Source organism: Oryctolagus cuniculus, chromosome 1 (assembly GCF_964237555.1).
Source record: "Oryctolagus cuniculus chromosome 1, mOryCun1.1, whole genome shotgun sequence".
NCBI classification, from domain to species: Eukaryota; Metazoa; Chordata; class Mammalia; order Lagomorpha; family Leporidae; genus Oryctolagus; species Oryctolagus cuniculus.
This window is the reverse complement of record NC_091432.1, coordinates 41014953-41027230: the sequence shown is the minus strand read 5'-3', so window position 1 is coordinate 41027230 and position 12278 is coordinate 41014953. Positions and strand designations below refer to the sequence as shown.

Sequence of the window (12278 nt, the reverse complement as noted above, 5' to 3'; positions counted from 1 at the left end):
AAGTAAAAATTGGAGTCCTGCCTGCTTCATTTCCAACCCAACATGGGAAAGTGGTGGGAGATGGGCCAAGCAATTGGACTTCTTCCACCCACATTGGAGATCCAGATGGAGTTCCAGGGTCCTGGTTTCAGCTTGGCCCAGCCCTGGCTGTTGCAACCATTTGGGGAGTAAACCAGCTGATGCAAGATCTCTTTTTCTCTCCTTCTCTCTCTCTCTTTGTAACTCTACCTTTCAAATAAATAAATAAATAAATACATCTTTTTATTAAAAAAAAAAAAAAGGCTTACTGAACTGGGTGGGGAACCTGTGTTTTATTGGTGGAACAGTGTGCCTTGTGGCAGGCTCAGTTATCTGTTCTACTCCCCACCCCATTTCTCTCTCCTAAAAAACTTGTTGTCTGGAGAGAGGAGGGGCTGTGTAGGAATGACAGAGCCAGGATTTAAAAAATAAACAAGCAAACAAACAGAAAAGGATATATGGTTGGACTATGGAAAGGTGTGGAGTGACTTGGAAAAACCTGGGGTTGCTAGACCACGCAAATAAGAAATACCTTAGGGTAGAGGGGGCTGTTTTCCGGGAAGGCTTTTCTGCTCTTGACAGGCGTGAAAGGGTCAGGAGGAAAAATGTTGCTTAGAGCTTGCTATGGTGGCTTTCATGCCATCATCACCTCCCAGGTGTCCTCTGCTTCCTTAACACTCTGCTCCAGGTGGGATTTTGTTGTTGTTATTGTTCTACTTCTTCCAATTTTTTCTGCTCTATTTCTGTGTCTCTAACAGCTGATTATTAATTATCTCCTTGGATTGGAGAATAAACTTTCTTCCTATATCTTGTACATGTTATTCTCATCAAGCAAAGTTATATCTTCTGTATCTGTAAAATGTGTGTGTGTGTGTGTATGTGTGTTTTAGTTACTTGTTGAGTCTGTATGTTTGCAAACTTCATCTTCTGTTCAGTGTCAGTAACTTTGTCCTGAAACTCCTTGAAGGCATTCTTCAACTCTAGATGGAGGCCACTATCTTGGTGTCTTTCTTTCTTTCTTTCTTTCTTTCTTTCTTTCTTTCTTTCTTTCTTTCTTTCTTTCTTTCTTTCTTTCTTTCTTTCTTTCTTTCTTTCTTTCTTTCCTTCCTTCCTTCCTTCCTTCCTTCCTTCCTTCCTTCCTTCCTTCCTTCCTTCCTTCTTTCTTTCTTTCTTTCTTTCTTTCTTTCAGATTTTTGTTTATTTATTTGAGAGGCAGAGTTATAGACAGAGAGAGGGCGAGACAGAGAGAAAGGTTTTCCATCCACTGGTTCATTCTCCAAATGGGCTCATTGGTAGCTGGAGCTGAGTTGATCTGACGCCAGGAGCCAAGAGCTTCTTCTGGGTCTCCCATATGGGTGCCCAAGCACTCGGGCCTTCTTCCACTGCTTTTCCAGGCCATAAACAGTTGGATAGGAAGAGGAGTAGCCAGGACATGCACTGGTGCCCCTATGGGATGCCCGAGGAGGCTTAGTCTACTATGCCACGGTATTGCCCACTGCCCCCCGCCCCCGCCTTTTTCACAGTGGTCCAAACAGATAATCCTGGCAACATTCTGAGTGCAGAGGAATTTCTATTTCTAAAAATCCCAACCCTATCACAAATTTACATTTTATCAAAGTTTCCATGTTTGGTTTGATTCTTCATTTCATGATTTTTCCATGACTGAATTATTAAGCTACAAAGTAATTCAGGATCTATATGGAACATATCTTATCAAAAGGAATTATGGGGCCTGCACTGTAGTGTAGTGCATTAAGCCTCCATCTGCAATGCTGGCATCCCATAGGGGCTCTGGTTCAAGTTTTGGCTGCTCCTCTTCCCATCCAGCTATCTGCTGTGGCCTGGGAAAGCTGTAGAAAATGGCATGGATGCTTGGACCCCTGCACCCACGTGAGAGACCTGGAAGAATTTCCTGGTTCCTGGCTGCAGATCAGCTCAGCTCTAGCCATTGAGGCCATTTGGGGAGTGAATTAGCAAATGGAAGAACTCTCTCTCTGTCTCTCGTTCTCTCTATCTGTAACTTTACCTCTCAAATAAATAAATAAAATATTTTTTTAAAAAAATATTTGTAATGATTTGGCATGTACCAATACCATCTCACTAGTACCAGTGATCAATTTCTGTTCACAATTGATCGTAATGATACGACTAAGAACCAAAGAGATCACATAAACAAGAATAGTGTCTGCAAATACTAGCTGATAGAATCAAAAAGGGAGAGAATGATCCAACATGGGAAGTGAGATACACAGCAGACCCATAGAATGGCAGATGTCCTAAACAGCACTCTGGCCTCATAATCAGCCCTTAAGGCATGTGGATCCGGCTGAAATGCCCATGAGAGTATTTCAGGCATGGAAAGCCAAGACACTCTGGGGGGGAAAAAAAAAAAAAAAAAAAAAACCTAAATGAAAGATCTCCACGAGTGAGATCCCAGTGGAAAGAACGGGCCATCAAAGAAGGAGGTACCTTTCTCTGAAGGGAGGAGAGAACTTCCACTTTGACCATGGCCTTGTCTAAATATGATCAAAGTCGGTGAACTCCGGGGGCTTCCATAGCCTTGGCAGCTCATGACAAGAGCCTAGGGTGATTACTGATGCCATAAACAAGAGTGTCAATTTGTTAAATCAACAACAGGACTCACTGTGCACTTACTCCTCATGTAGGATCTCTGTCCTTAATGTGCTGTACATTGTGATTTAATGCTACAACTAGTACTCAAATGTCGGGGAATAGTCCGCGGCGGTATCGCTAGGCGGAGGTTTTTTACTTTCGGTTTTGACCGGGGGGCTTTCCTATGCGCGGGGCTCTCCAGAGGCGGAGGGATCGAGGTCGCGGTAAACAACAAGATGGCGGCAGGACCCCCGCAGTGAGTCTGCCTGCCTGCCTGCTGCGTGACACCTCACCTGATTGGACGAAGGACGTGTGCCCTTCACGTGAACAGAGACCGGATTGGTGTGCCAGATGCATGGACTATAGCTTGCTTCTGATTGGTCACATTTTGTATATAAGCCACGGGTGTGAGGAGGAAGCTCTCTCTCTCTCCTCTCCTTTCCTCCTCCCTCTGTCACGTTTACTTTCTCTAATAAAAAGTCTACTGAAGACAGATAAACATCGTTCGTTCTTTTCTCGCCCGAGAAAGCGTCGTCGCGGGCCCTGGGTTGAGTCTGCTGGCCAGACTCCCCGAGCCGCTCGCAGCACTCAAACAGTATTTTTCACTTTATGTTTCTGTGTGGGAGCAAACTGTTGAAATCTTTACTTAATGGATGCTAAACTGATCTTCTGTATATAAAGAGAATCGAAAATGAATCTTGATGTGAATGGAAGGGGAGAGGGAGTAGGAAAGGGGAAGGTTGCGGGTGGGAGGGACGTTATGGGGGGGAAGCCATTGTAATCCATAAGCTGTACTTTGGAAATTTATATTCATTAAATAAAAGTTAAAAAAATTAAAAAAAAAGATAACAAAAAATATTAGTAATGATTTGGACAGGCAATGACTACTCTTTCAAATGACACTGTATTTTTGGTTAACAAATATCTTCCCACTACATCAACACCATTTGTACCTTGGAATTACTGATATATTACTAAAGTTCTGAAAAATGAACAAATAATTTTGGACTATCAAAAACATTTATAGTTATAGTAAACACATGATTTGCAGAGCTAAATCCACCTTGTATCAACAATCCTGCTAGGTGACTTCTTTGTATTTTTTTTTTTTTGATTTATGCTAAAAGTTGTTCTTTTCAAGTCCTTTAGAGGATTTAATGGGCCAAATAGAGTATAATTGTACTGAGCAACGGAGGTATAATGGATGCAATTACTACTGTCAAAAAATGTACTTTTGACAATTCAATAGACCATTGCAATATAGATATCTAAATTTGATAGATTATAGAGAAATACAAATCAAAAGGTGGATGAGGCTGAAAAGAGGTTCTTGATGGAGAAATAGAGGAGTGAAAACAATTGAGGTGAGAATTAGTATATTATGCAGTAATGATGAGGAAATCCTTCTGAACCAAAATATTTTGATATTGTTTACTCAGTTTTGGTAAAATAAATCAGTTGAAAGTTGTAAAGATCAAAAGTGCAGATAAACAAAGAATATGACAGCAATTTGTTTAATCATATACATTTTGTTTTTACCTAAAGTCAAAGACCATCTAATACAATTGTTTTCTGAATCTTAAACCTGAATAAATATCTTGTAAATTAGTGAGAATATTTTTGTGAACATTAATGATGAAGGCTAAAATCTGGATGGATTTAATTTGCTGATTCCAGCATTAAAGATTCATCAGCAATCCACTGCTTTAAAGTTGCTATTGATAGTTTGTTCATGGTGATATAATATTGAACAAACTTTGTGGGTTTAATCTAATATTCCTCCCAATGTGCAAATGTAATAAAGTTGAGGGGAAACTTTCAGTATGCCAACTGTCCCAATTTTGACATACTTCAAGAATATATATTTTATGCTCTACAGTATTTCAAACTATTCCATTTGACATTCAGAAGTAATGCTGAAAATCACATATTCTTTGCTCTTATTTCAGTCTTTCATCTGAAATCTTTTTCATAAGCCTGAGAAGTATTATTTATTTGAATTTTTAAATATAAAATACATGTAATTAATCTGATTGTCTAGAGATTGATCATTTGGTTGTCAGAAATAAGCACTGGAAAAATATATATCTTCTATTAATTGATGAGGCAGCTGTTCTTTGAAGGCCAAGAATTTTTAACATATTTTTCTTAACATTAATAAATTTTTTCTCAAACTCCATCTTTTTGTAAAATTAAGATGCTGATAGACATGAGCTCATGGGAAAACAGAGTATCAGAGTATCAATTTAGATTTTTTTTTCTACCAAATTTCCTGGTTTGTTTAAAAAAAATATAGAATTTAACAGAAAACACTCCACTAAAATGCATTTCCACTTATATAGTTGTTGTGTTTTGGGAAACCCAAAGTCTAGAGGTGCCATCTTACGTGTCAAAATAATCCATAAGTACGTTCAGGTTAAATGGATTGGATCAGTAAAGAATTATGAGAATCTAAGTGTTTTTTTTTTATTTTTTTATTTTTTTATTTATTTATTTTTATTTTTTGACAGGCAGAGTGAACAGTGAGAGAGAGAGACAGAGAGAAAGGTCTTCGTTTGCCGTTGGTTCACCCTCCAACGGCCGCCGCGGACGGCGCAGTGCGGCCGGCGCACCACGCTAATCCGATGGCAGGAGCCAGGTACTTACCCTGGTCTCCCATGGGGTGCAGGGCCCAAGGACTTGGGCCATCCTCCACTGCACTCCCTGGCCACAGCAGAGAGCTGGCCTGGAAGGAGAGCAACCGGGACAGAATCCGGAGCCCCGACCGGGACTAGAACCCCGTGTGCCGGCGCCGCAGGCGGAGGATTAGCCTATTGAGCCGCGGCGCCAGCCGAGAATCTAAGTGTTTTACCTTTTAGTGTAAAGAAATAGCAAATAAACATCATCTTACATTTGGGTATTACTGTTGTATGTGACAAAAGTATATTCACTTTCAATCATAAAGCATAATGAGAAATATATTTTGGAAAGACAGGCTCAGTTTCAGAGACTACATAATCATATTTTAAATGAGCTAATACGTTGTAGGTGATTACTTATTCTTATTTCAAAGCATTTATGCCCAGGACAAAAACTATAGGAAATAATTTTTTTGTTTTTCTTTTCAAGTTTGTCTCTTTATCACTATCAGCTTATGTGATTTAGTTATAAAATTGAAAAGTAAAGATTTTAAAGGTCTTTTCTAAAAAAACCACTCTGTGCACAAACTAGATGAAAAGGAGCTCAATCAATGAGAAACTGGGAAGGCAACTCTGCATGGTAGGAATCAGCTGAGCTGGGTTTCTGAGGGTGATGCCTGCTTCTACCTGCTGGTCCCTGATCTTGAGACCAGGTAACAATATACACCTCGCTTTCTACTTCATTCATGTTTCTGAGTCCAACCTTTTGTGGGTAGGTGGTCTCAGGTGAGCTTATTTCCCACATAGCATAAGATAATGAAGGTAAAAAAGAAACAAGAAGATAGATCTGGGGAAGAAAGGAATTGTGATTTCAACTTTAGTTTGGAGATTGATTGCAGCATAGATAAGGGAGAAATGTTTTAGTTGATCTTGTTCTTGGAGGAAAAGTAGGAAATGTTAATGGAAAACAGAAGGACAAGAATATTTTGAAGGAAGAACAATATTTGCAAGGGCACTATCTATAAGCCACTGAGTTAGGCATTGAGTTTTTTTTTTTTTTTTAAGATTTATTTATTTATTTGAAAGTCAGAGTTATCCATAGAGAAGAGAGGCAGAGAGAGAGAGAGAGAGAGAGAGAGAGAGGTCTTCCATCTGCTGTTTCACTCTCCAATTGGCCGCAACAGCCGGAGCTGCGCAGATCAGAAGCCAGAAGTCAGGAGCTTCTTTCAGGTCTCCCACGCCGGTGCAGGGGCCCAATGGCTTTAGGCCATCTTGTGCTGCCTTCCCAGGCCATAGTAGAGACCTTAATTGAAAGTGGAGCAGCCAGTTCTCAAACTGGCACCCATATGGGATGTCGGCACTTCAGGCCAGGGCGTTAACCTGCTGTACCACAGTGCCAGCCCCAGGCATTGAATGTTAAGAGATAAGAAAGAGGAAGGGAGGAATCAAGTTAGGATGATATAGAGACAGAACAGGGCATAGAAAAGGGTGAAAAGGTGAATACTACTTGAGTTTACACAAACTACAAAACAAAAGAAATAGGATGTTTCAATTGCAGTCATGGAAGAAGAAAGCGCACCAAAATTAAGCAAATTTCATAGAGTTGATAAAAAATTAAGTGTTTTGTATAATATGTGGAAGAGAAAGTTAAAACAACAGGGATAGTATCAACTGTATCATTCCTAGTATCAACTGTATCCTCACCTAGGGGTGAGGGAGGAAAGTGACCTGTATGTAAATTCAGGTGTGTGTGTAGAGGAGATGGACTGTGGGGTTCAGTTGTGGAAATGTAGTTTACTTGGGAGGCTCTAGAGGGAAAGGAGCTGTGAGAATGAGTATACTGACTTCAGTGTTTTTCTTGTTTTTTTTTCTGGTGTTGTTCCTCTCCACTGGTCAAATCAAACAGCAGCCAGAAGCTTGTGTTTAATTAATGTCATCCATCCACCCTGGACATCTGCAGAGCAGAAAAGGATAGGGGGTTTCTTTGAAAAGGCAAGCAGAAAATAGCTAGTCCACAATTTAACTTCTACCTTTAGGATATATTGCCTACATTAAAGGCAGATAAAAACTGTGTAAATAACTGCTTTTTATCTGAAAACTATTAATAAGTTTGTAAAATACTGAACATAGTTTACGCAGTTACTTCATTAGCCTTAAAATATCATCATACATGTGAATGTATTTTACTCAATGTCACAGAAGCAAAATGGACTAATTAAAATTCTTGTAGTGTTTCACAGCCCAGCTTAGGGATCTTCTATTCCCATGAACAATTGTTGAGTTCCTTCCATCTGTTCCAAATTGCTGGGTACCTCATTGTCTGTAAATACACTATTTCCTGCAATGTAAGTAAATGATAATCGTTTCTGACATAGTTCTAAGTTTAAAAAGAACACACACACACAAAGCCAAAAGAATATTATGAAATATTATTTCTGTTCATGACTTTAGGTAATCACAAATATTGTAGTTTGTCCACCATCAATACTAACTGTATGAAAACTGTGTTCAATTCTTGTCAGTTACCCCATGCGATAAGAACCTCTATGATTCATAACTCTGTGAAAAAGCAAAATGATTGTCAGAATGTATGGTCTAGAGAGTCTTTGCTATGAAAATGCAATTTCACAAGAAGAATCTGAGCACAAATATGAAATTGGGGGAGGCTGGTAAAGAATTGTGTCATTTTTCTGGAATTTAAGTTATAGTAATTAAAATGAATTATTCTGGGTTATCTATAGGAGCTGATTTGAGCACAAACTATAAAAATAAGAAAATATATGGGACCCAGAAGGGATTAATTTTATTTAGCTCATCATTGTTTGAAATTTTTGCTAAAAATGATCTTCATTATGAAAAATAAAGAGGGACATAATTATAAAAATTTCCACTCCTATTTAATATATAATAGATTGTTTTTGAGCTGTAAAGTATATGTGCATTGGACCAGGGACCATATTATAGAGAGGAGATCAATAAAGGGAGTTTAACTTCTAGATGTAAAAATGATAAAATGGTTGGAATTATCATGGGATGGCTATTTTTCCAAACTTCTGATTCTCAAGCAATGTATTATGTATTATAGAATTAATTAGGTTTTTCTCATCATAGTCAAGAAATAGTTAAAATTATGATGCAAGATATTAGAAGAAATAATATGGTGTAAAGAGGCAGGTGTAGACTGAATTAAGTGTCAGGGGTATATTATCCCATTTCTGTATACAATGGGTTGGTTGAACTTGAAAATTTCACAAAATTTTTTCAAGTCAATCATTTGCGAATTCAGGAGTGAAGAGTGGGTATTATTGTAATGATCTGTAATATCTGGTGTCTTTACTATATGTGTGCATATTTTAAAGATTTCCAAATATATATGTATCTACTGTGTTATGTTCTTATTTATAATTAAATGCATAAATACTTTAATACTTTTTCCTTTTTTATTTTGTAAGTTTATTTCAGTTTTAATACTCAACAATTTTTCACTTTTTGCAACATTCACTCCATATTCAGACATTAAATATATACATATATATACTGTTTTTCTTAAAAACAGAAATATTAAAATCATAAAATGAGGAATTCATGATAATGATCATGATGTAGGGAAAGAAGGATATATTGTCATGTACATGGCATGATTCAGTGAAATAATATTTATAACTATGTTCAAAATTCTTCATTATCCCTTCATTTATTAATTGTATTTATTGTTGTATTTGATCATACTTTGGTACTTCAAGAAAATATCTTTTTTCTTTATTTTTAAAAATATTTATTTATTTATTTATTTATTTCAAAGGCAGAGTTACAGGGAGAGGCAGAGACAAACACACACACACAGGGAGACAAAGAGACAGAGAGACAGAGAGACAGAGAGAGAGAGAGAGATCTTCCATGCACTACTTCACTCCCCAAATGGATACAATGGCCAGGGTATAGCCAGTCAGAAGCCAGGAGCCTGAAACTCCATCTGGATCTCTCACATAGGTGACATGGGCCCAAACACTTTGGCAATCTTCCATTATTTTCCCAGGTGCATTAGTGGTGAGCTGTATGAGACATGGAGTAGTTAGGATTTGAACCGTTGCTCTTATGCAGTGCTAACATTGCAGGAGAAAGCTTAACCCACTGCAGTATAGACTTGGCCCTAAGAAAATATCTTTTCTCCTGTATTTTTTAAATAGATGACAATGTCTCTTTCATAAATGAATTTCCGTACTGTTTTTGAAGGTATAAACCAAGCATAAATGTCTCTGCTTCTTTCCACTATATCCTCCCATAATTCAATATACCCAGACCACACATACGGTTTCAGATTACCTTAATTCCACCTTCTGCTTAGATATGGTGCTTTTCAGCCGACAATTACTACCACCTCACTTTGATTCACCTTTCTTGATTGATAAATTTCAAATATTATAAATACTTACTCAATTAGCAACTATATCATTTAAATGGAAACACATAATTGACAAAGTGCATTGATGTTTACTGTGTAATTCCTGATATTAACTTCAAAGCAAATTAATGAAGTGGAAAAGTCCTTCCTCTTCATTTCTCTGATATAGAACAGCTTGTCAGTTGTCTGGTGAAAGGAAATGCTACTTCTCAGATTCATTTTTGTGTTGATTTTTTTATTATACCAGTATTCATTTCATTAGAACATAATGTATTGTGTGGAAAGAATTTTTTAAATGGAGATAGCTTTCTGACAAGCTATTTTACAGAAACATAAAAGAATTAATGTAATTGAAATACCTTTATACATTGTACTTTTCTGAAAGTTTTATATTTATTATCATATCTAATAGTTAAAACTGTATGATGTACATTTTATCATTATATACATTTATAGATTTTGAAAAATTTCTAAAGTTTAGGTAAATTGGAATGATTCAGCAGATTCTAAACAGTGAATGAAAAATAATCAAGAACAAGATCAAAGGTTATCTAGATCCCCTCTAGATTTTTAAGATAAATATATGTATATATTTTAAATGATAGTTAAATGCACTATTAAAATTATTTTAATTATTTGTGAATCATAAGATTATGCACTACATTAAATCTTAAAATGGATGGACAATACAAAGACATTTTAATTAATTTTTAATTAAAATGTTTTCCTTGCTAGGAAATATTTACAAAATTTATAAGTATGAAATGTGCTTTTATCTTTATTGTTGTGTCATATTAATATGAACTTATTATATATTCCTGAAAAGACTGGAAAATATGTATTATAATGTATTTCTTAAGGGACAGTTATAAGAGAATCATATTTTTTCTTCATTAGATAAAAGCATACCAACTTAGAAAGTGGAATTAGAATTTTTATATTATATTATTAATTTATGTGCTTAGCAGTAATGTCACATGCTTTTTTTTTTTTTGCAGAGAAATTTGTGAGTTATTGGTATAGTACATGCACCTCAATACCACCCCATCATAACCAAACCATCACAACCACTACACTAATATCCTGGAATAATTTTAAAATATGGAGAGTCTTTAAATACATAAGAAAATCTTTATAATTTCACCTGTTGTGAGGCAGCAGGTGAAATTATTTTATCCTGCCACCCACATGGAAGACTGAATTGAGTTCCAGGTTTATGGCTCCTGAATGGCCCCAACCCAGCTGTTGTGGGCATTTGGTTGGTATCTCTGCCCTTCAAATAAGTGAAATAAAAAGGAAAATATCTACTGCCTTAAAGACTTTGTCATATCTGCTTCCAACTTTATATTTAATTAAATCATCATTTGAAAAATATCACAATACTGATGTATGAATGCAATAGCATTCTTTAAGAATTTATAGATCATAGTAAACAATTTTACACAGATTGTTCCAATGTTATTCTTTACTCAGTTATTTCCAGAATCAAATTAGGTCATTCAAAGCCTTTAACCAAAGAAAGTTCTTGTGAAATTGCATTCATCATCGGGGCCAGTGCCGTGGCTCACTTGGCTAATCCTCTGCCTGCAGCGCCAGCATCCCATACGGGAGCCGCATTCTAGTCCCGGCTGCTCCTCTTCTAGTCCAGCTTTCTGCTGTGGCCCAGGAAGGCAGTGGAGGATGGCCTAGGTGATTGGATGCCTGCACCCGCTTGGGAGACCAGAAGGAAGTACCTGGCTCCTGGCTTCGGATCGGCATATCGCCGGCCGTAGGGGCCATTTGGGGGGTGAACCAACGGAAGGAAGACCTTTCTCTCTGTCTCTCTCATCTCTCTCTCTCTCACATTAACTCTACCTGTCAAATAAGCCAAAAAAAAAAAAAAATTGCATTCATCGTATCCAGATACATTTTTGGTTTTAGGCAGTGCACCATGGTTCCCTACAACTAAATCCCTCTGAGATTCTATAAACTTTTCTGCATTTTCTATCACTGAACACACTTTGGTCTGGACAATTGGATTTTCTTTTTTACTCATAAATTTCTGTTCAATTTAAGTCCCTGAGCCTCTGAGTGAGAAGCTATCTTAGAAAGCTCACTTTATGATCCTTTCTTTTACAGAAGTTATCATTGCGTGCTGGGGTTTTAGCTTTTGTGTAATATGTTCTGAAGCACTGTGGAAACCATACCAGCAGAGGCTTCTTCACGTTCCTGTTTGTAGTTTCCCAGCCTAAATGCTATTGGACATTTGTTGGGTTTTGATGCATTTAGCTGGATTAAAAAACAAATCTAATAGAGTATTGAGTACTAAAGGATAAGAGATGAATCAGCAAAAGCTTTCCAGTATGCTGTCTCTTAACTTATATTTTATGAAACATTTTTAGAAATAATAATGAGCAGGTATTTAAAAGGTAAGAAGATTTTCTCATCCCTACTCCCCTAGTTAAGTGACTTATGGAACTAAAACATTTGTTAGGGCAATGAGTTTTGGGTTTTAGGAACAGGGAAATGTTCTAATGGACAAAATCACATTTTAGTTTAGAAGTGTGTAATCAAATTGTAAGCTAGTAGTTTTCTCACTGTTAAATGAAATAGGTGATTTTATTTCTACTATCAATTTGGCAGTTGAA

General features: G+C 36.9%; 1 pseudogene; it reads right to left on the bottom strand.

Annotated features, from left to right (window-relative positions):
* Positions 1-652: 652 nt before the first annotated feature.
* Positions 653-12278, bottom strand: part of LOC100343193 (prefoldin subunit 1 pseudogene) — a 38366-nt pseudogene continuing 26740 nt past the window's right edge.